The sequence below is a fragment of the Vipera berus genome (genome assembly GCF_964194415.1).
Source record: "Vipera berus genome assembly, chromosome: 3".
NCBI classification, from domain to species: domain Eukaryota; kingdom Metazoa; phylum Chordata; class Lepidosauria; order Squamata; family Viperidae; genus Vipera; species Vipera berus.
In genome coordinates, this window is record NC_138204.1 from 68,848,604 (window position 1) to 68,855,799 (window position 7,196).

The window sequence follows — 7,196 nt, forward strand, 5'->3', positions numbered from 1 at the left end:
CGTAGAAGAGATGGGTCCATATCTTTTGTTTAATATGGATATTATACGTATGGGAAATTATCTGTGTAAATCCATAAGAAACCTTTTTTTTAATCTGTAAACCAAGCTTAACAAGGGCTCCTGTGCCTTCAGATTGCATTGATAGAAACACACATGGAAATTAAACTACTCATATGGTCTCTTTGAGGGGCAAAGCAAACTCTCAGTGTCAAAATGTCAACATTTTGATATGACAGAAAACTTAAAAAAAATACAACTTCCCTGCTTGCATGTGTTCCATGAATGATATTTTACAGCTGCATTTGCTCCTAAAATAATCTTCCCTTAACCTTGCTGCTTCCAACTTCAAAGCTCTTAATCCAGTCACAGTAGGGAAAATTGAACTTGTCATAAGTAAATATTTGCAGAGGATAAAGTGTGCCTGAGAAAATATTACCTCAGCATATGGAAAAGTTTCCATGGGCTGCTGCAGTTCCAGTACAACCATGACAGTGATTTAGGACGTTTAGATGGTCCAGGTAATGTAACTCAACTGGGTGAGCTCAGACAGAGATCACTGTGCCCATATACTGTATTTAGCTATGACATTGTGTAACTGGTTTGGTTGTATTAGTGTATATACAGTCAGAGTATATACAGTGGGCTAGAAGTGGAGCTCTCCCCGCACAATCAGGAAGCTGTGAGTTTGATCCTAGGTAGTGGTAGATATTTCTCTTTCTGGACGCAAAGAGAAACTATCTGCTGTGAACTCTGTGTAGGTGGCAGGAAAGGCATCCGGCCAGTAAATGCTCAGCTCTGTTCAATTGCCCTGACTCCACCCAGATTCAAGGGATTACAGGGATGTTAAAAGTAAAAAAAAAGTGTATATACAGTCAAACCACATTTGTTAATAAGCAGTTGTAAAAAGAAAGAAAGGTGAAGGCTTATCCTTACTAACAACCACTGTTTGGTCTTAAGTATCTTTCTAAATGTCACTCCAACCTTCCTGTTGACTTGCAACAATCCCCTTTATCATATTAATGGCTGTAATCACTCTTTTAGGGACACTTAAATCCTAAAATTGTTAGGGAGGTAACCAAGTCAGGAGCGTCCTGATCCTAGGAGATTCCAGGATGTGCTGACATCACAAGGTCCTTCATTATTAAGATGTGATTGTCAAGCATCTGAAATCTTAACAGGAAGATTACAGACGGATATTTAAGTTGCAGATATACTTTTTATAACAATAGCACTTAGACTTATATATCACTTCAAAGTGACTTACAGCACTCTCTAAAGCAGTTCACAAAGTCAGCCTATTGCCCCCAACAATCTGGCTCCTCATTTTACCGACCTTGGAAGGATAGAAGGCTGAGTCAACCAGTGGCGTAGCGTGGGGGGTGCAGGGGGGGCCGGCCGTACCGGGCGCAACATCTGGGGGGGCGCCCATTAAGCTCGCCGGAGGGGGACGATTCCGCTTCGCCGAGGGTCGGAGGAGCGAGTGAGTGAGTGAGCGAGCGAGCGGGCGGAGCGTAGAAAGCAACCGCATTCGCTGCGCCCAGCCAGAGCGGGATCCCGTCCTCTCACGGCTGCGGATCGCCTCCTTTCTCGGGTGGGGGTGGGGAGGCTTGGCGGTGTCTTGCCTCCCTCTCTTTCTCCCGCCACGGCTCTCCTCCACTTGGCTCTCAACCTGCAAGCCCGGCCCCCCCGACCCAGCTCCCGCCCCCGTCTCCTCCTTTCCCGGAGGTAAAGATAACAACTGCAGCTGCCGCACCTGCGGCTGCTTGCTGCTGCTGCTCCTCCTCCTCCTCCTCCTGCCGTATTGACTCTCTGCGGCCACTCGGTTCCCCCTGCAGGAGGCGATCGGGACCGCCCCCCCGACACACGTCGCCAGCAGCGAGAGTTTCCAGCCAGGCCGGCGAATCTTTGGGGCGAGGTGCCAAAGAGAAGGAGGCGGCTTGGCTTGGATAAGCAGCGTCTGGGCAGAAAATAGGTCGGGCGCCGCAGCAAGTATGAATTCCTGGGGTACAGCCTAAGCAGGCAAAGCTGCAGGGTGGGTTGGTTGGCTTTTCCGGCTTTGGAATAACCTTGGGAAGCTGAGGCATTGTAAGTTGGAAGTCATTGTTTGTCGCCTAACATGTTGGGTCAACCCCACGCCACATGCTAAGCCATAAACCGTGGTTGGTATCCAGGGTTTAGGACAAGATGGAGAAAACTAGCCAATTGTGGGATCATAAATCTTGATGAAGCCCATCATCGCTCCATGTGATGTATGCACTCAATCTACAAACGTACGGTAGTCCAAGCCTATTCACATCTGTTGTAAGGTCATTCTCTTGTGGGGTTTATCCTGACGTCCACTAAGAGTGGAACAAACATGCCCCATTAACCATTTTCAACGCCATGTCCTCTCTTTGTCTCATCCTAAATCACAGCTGAGGCACCTTAAAGTTGCCTTGTTTCAGTTTTAAACTAGCATTTTCCCTCTTCTTCAGAGACCCTTTTTTGCCTTGAACCTAACTCAGGGGTAGGCAACCTTGGCTCTTTTATGACTCATGGACTTCAACTCCCAGAATTCCTGAGCTAGTGGAAGAGACTCGAATGCTAAAATCCACAGGTTAGGGGGCGCAAATTACTTGCCTTGCCCCGGGTGCTGACAACCCACGCTACGCCACTGTAGTCAACCTTGAGCCGATGAGGATCGAACTCCTGACAGTCAGCAGAATTAGCCTGCAATACTGCACACTAACCACTGTGCCCCCCACACATATAAATAAAAAATAAATATATTAAAAAATATACTTTACTTCATTTGTCCCAGCCAGGAAATCAACAAAATCTCCATTATAGGCTCTGTTTTGACACTCTGCCACTATGTATTGTGGATAGCTTGTTTTTGGACTCACACTCACAATTCGATGATGGTATTTTGCCCCACTTACAGAGGGCATATGCTGGTTTTTCATCTTTACTGTAGGTCTTATACTCTATGTTTTATATTTTATCCCTGTGTTCCTTTTGAGAATGTGCCATAAATATATGTGTCAAGGATCAGCAACTGTCTGCCTTCATGAAGCAGCAACTTTTTTTAAAAAAATAACTTGGTTAAAATTTTAAAATAAAGAGGCAAAAACTAACAACTAATTGAGACAGAAGGGAGAAAAAAAATAATGAAAAAAGAAAACAAAGCCAAAAGTGCAGAAAGAAAAAGAAAGAAAAAACACATAGAAATTACTTCTGACTTTCTTTTACAACTTATATAAGTATACATTTACATTAAGATTTTACTCCAGGTTTACAATGTAACTTTCATTTTTCTATTATATACTATTTTTAATAATCAAATCCATACAACATAAATTCATATTTTTTCATTTTGTGAAAAAAATTTAGAAGGGACTTCCAATCAGCATTAAAAATACTCAATATATTTTCTCTAATTAAAGCTGTCAATTTTGCCTTTCAAAAATCAGCAGCTCCATCAACTTCATCATCCATTCTTCCATTGTAAGTAATGTTAAATCTTTCCACCATTGTGCATATAAAAGTCTGACTGTCATTATATACTGTATTTTAGGAGAAGGAGTGGCAGAATCTGGAGGCAGAGTCAAAAGAAGAATCAGCCTAGAGTTATTATATAGTCACAAATGGACTAAGTTAACCTTTCTTAAATTCTGTTAACTCTTATCTAGTGCCAAAATAGTGCTAAGCTTCAGTTGATTCCTGTGCATTTCATGAGTAATAATAAATCAGTTTAATTGGAACTTCATGTATAGTGAAGTTCTTTTACACCTGGCATATATAAAAACAAAATTTCACGACTTTTTCCCCCCAACTGTTTGTCCATCATTCCCAAAAGGAATATATCTGATTTCAATCGTACATTAGTCTTTAAGATCTTCTGAATCAATAAAGTCCAAACTTAGTCACATTTCAAACATACATTTAAAATACCTTAATATGTTTTAGTTCTGCTCTTAATGGACACTTTATTCAGTGTTTTTTTCTGTAAACATTTTTATGCACATTTAATTGAATCAGGATATAAAAACAAGAGATTGGCTGGGCCTTTTCCTGTCTCTGTCCTATCATCCTGACACAATAAATCATGACCACGCATAGGCTTGCTCAGAGTTGTGTTGTTCTAACCATACAAATGAGCCAGTTAAGTACGGTATGCATCCTGCTCTGTGTTTGGCCTTTTGTTGTTCTTGGAATATGTTTGGCAGTTGCACAGTACAATTTATTAATGCAAGATCAGATTCCAGGCACCCAAATTCGGTTCATCTATCTTCTTCCTTCTATTGGATCAGACTTTGCCCTGCTCCTTTGCTATACCAAGCCTGTAAAGCATGGGTCATTTTCTCAAAGTACTTGTTATATATTTTTTTTCCAAATTAAGAACAAGTTGGATTTCATGATGAAGCTTCTTGGATGAGAAACATCTCGTTCTTCTTCTTCCTGAAGGAAATTTGTTTTTTGGAAAAGCAGCTTAGACACAATTATGACCTTCGGGATGACTGAGAATCACCACAGACAACTTGGAATTCAGCAGTTCGTTTTATCAAGGGGAATCAAGACAAGAAGCAATAGACAGGATTCTATAGCATATAATTGTTAGGAATCTGAAAAAAATAAAATAAAATTGAACTGTTAGCCATAGAAAATATTTGATATTTCACATACGCTGTGAAAGGGTAAACAACAAACAGAAGGAGGGTACAAGCAGAGCAGAAACAGCTGGAAGAGCAGAGGTGCTTCACTGTCACTTCATGCATTTTAGACAAGTGCATGGGAAGCTTCTAGCTCAAGTGTTTTTTAAACTTTGGGAAATTCCAGTTGCTTGGAATTCAACTCCCAGAATTCTTAGCAATGGCCATGTTGGCTGAGGAACCCTTGGGAATTGAAGTTCCTGCATCTGGAAATGGCAGAAACAGGGCTTCTGGTCTGTGGATCAGCATGCTTGCCAGCCTCTTCCTTCACTGCACATTGCTAGAAAGATGATGGTCAGGGTAAGGCTTCTTAATTTCACTGATTTCCTATAGTGAGAGATTACAGCGGACTATAGGATGACACATCTTTTGGTATTGGTCAAGGAAAGAACTTGCCATCCCAGGTCTGCTTGGGTCAGCTGAGAAACTGAGACTTGAATAGGGAGACGATGATACAGAGATATGTCCATTGAAAGATTTCACATAGAATTTACACTTAAGCATTAACTGACACTAGAGTTTTGTGTTCCTGTTATTGTGTAACATCAATAAGTAGATCTTTTCTGCTATAAGCCTATTCAGACTTTTTTCTCTGCCTCAGTTTTGTCAACAGTGTCCAGCTAAGCTGTATTGGGCTCTTAAGGAGACAAATTGTATTGCAGATTCATAGTCAGCTTATTATCATATAAATACCCTTTCTCTTCCCATATCTATTTTTTGTGTGAGTAATATTCATGTGGCCCATTTAATATTGCTTTGATTGCAACCATAAATAAAAACCATTACATTAAAGAGGGGGGGAAATGTTCAAAGAAATAATTTCTAAATTGTTATTACCTTGTACTGCCAGCCTTTGAGAATAATTAACTAAATCAGTATGATATCACGGAATGTTCTATTGTTTGGAATACGAAGCTGATTGCTGTTTACCTTCTATGAAAAAAAAATATTGTCATTATGAGTAGATATAAAACATCACATAGAGAAGACTGGAAAGAAGTCTGCAGAGATTTTCTTTTAAAAAAACCATTAAAAACCCATTTTGTATTTAATGAATGCTAATTTACATAGCCATTCCTGAACCACAAGTTATCTTTATTTCTTGAGGTTCCTAACATACCAACATCAGGACAATTCCACAGTATATTATGATTCATTAATCTCAGCCACAAATAACTTAGGAAACATAGGCATTCATAGACTTCCGAAGGTAACTAAGATGATCAAGGACCTGGAGCAGCTTCCGTATGTGACATTTCGGGCTGTTTGGTCTAGAAATGAAAGGGCAGTAAACAAAATTATGCATGGTGTAGACAGAATGGACAAGGAAAGGTTATTTTCTCCTCCAAATACTAGAACTGGAAGTTGCCCAGTGAAATTAAATCCTGGAAGAATCAGGACAGACCAGAGGAAGAACATTTCACACAATGTATAATTAAATTTTGGAATTTGCTACCCCAAAGGAAAGGAAAGGAAAGGAAAGGAAAGGAAAGGAAAGGAAAGGAAAGGAAAGGAAAGGAAAGGAAAGGAAAGGAAAGGAAAGGAAAGGAAAGGAAAGGAGGGATGAATTTATGGAAATCATGGAGATCAATCAGCCTTGATGACAATATGATCCTGAAGGCTGGAAGACCAGTGGGCTTTGCAGAATTAGTTGGCTGTGGTGAAAGCAGAATGTTGGTTTAGATGGGCCAGGTATTCAATCCTGCAGGGTACTGCCTAAGTGCTTATTAAACAAGGTTTCAGAATTAGATGTGGTCACTACATTTTAATATTAGCAAGGCAATACTCTGGAATTTCTTTAATTTTTAGTCTCTGTGCTCTTGCTTTCTTATTTCCCTGAAAATCACCTTCTACAATAGAAGAGAATATTCATAACTCAGGGTTGAACTGTGGAGTCCTTGGTGCTCTCTAAGCTTGATTGTCATCTCCTTTCACCAAGTCACCTATCAGGTTTCCCCGAAAATAAGACCGGGTCTTATATTAATTTTTGCTCCAAAAGACGCATTAAGGCTTATTTTCTGGTTAGATCTTATTTTGGGGGAAATACAGTACTAAATGTGTCCGTCTGGCTGATGATCTTAATTGGGGCTTATTTTTGGGGTAGGGCTTATATTATCAGCATCCTGAAAAATCATGTTAGGGCTTATTTTGGGGGGGAAATGGTACTATCTATAGCTCTCAGACTTCCAGCTGAGGAGCACTTTCTGCTGAGCCTCTCTCCATCCCTACCTGTCTCTCATTTATGTCTCTTAATATCTCAGGCAAAGATACATCACATGACCCTTTGTTTATCTGATAGGGTCTCCTTCATTTCTACCACAAATGCTTCCTTTTCCTACATGAGGTTTTGTCTTTCATCACCTTGACCCATTTTCAATTAGCCTTTCTTTTCATTTGACTTCCTGCTCTAACTAGGAGTCATACACTGGGCCAGCCCTTCCTGTTTCGGTTCTCTTTTGGTACCATTTTTTTTCTCCATGAGTTTTGCCCAAACAACAAAATATT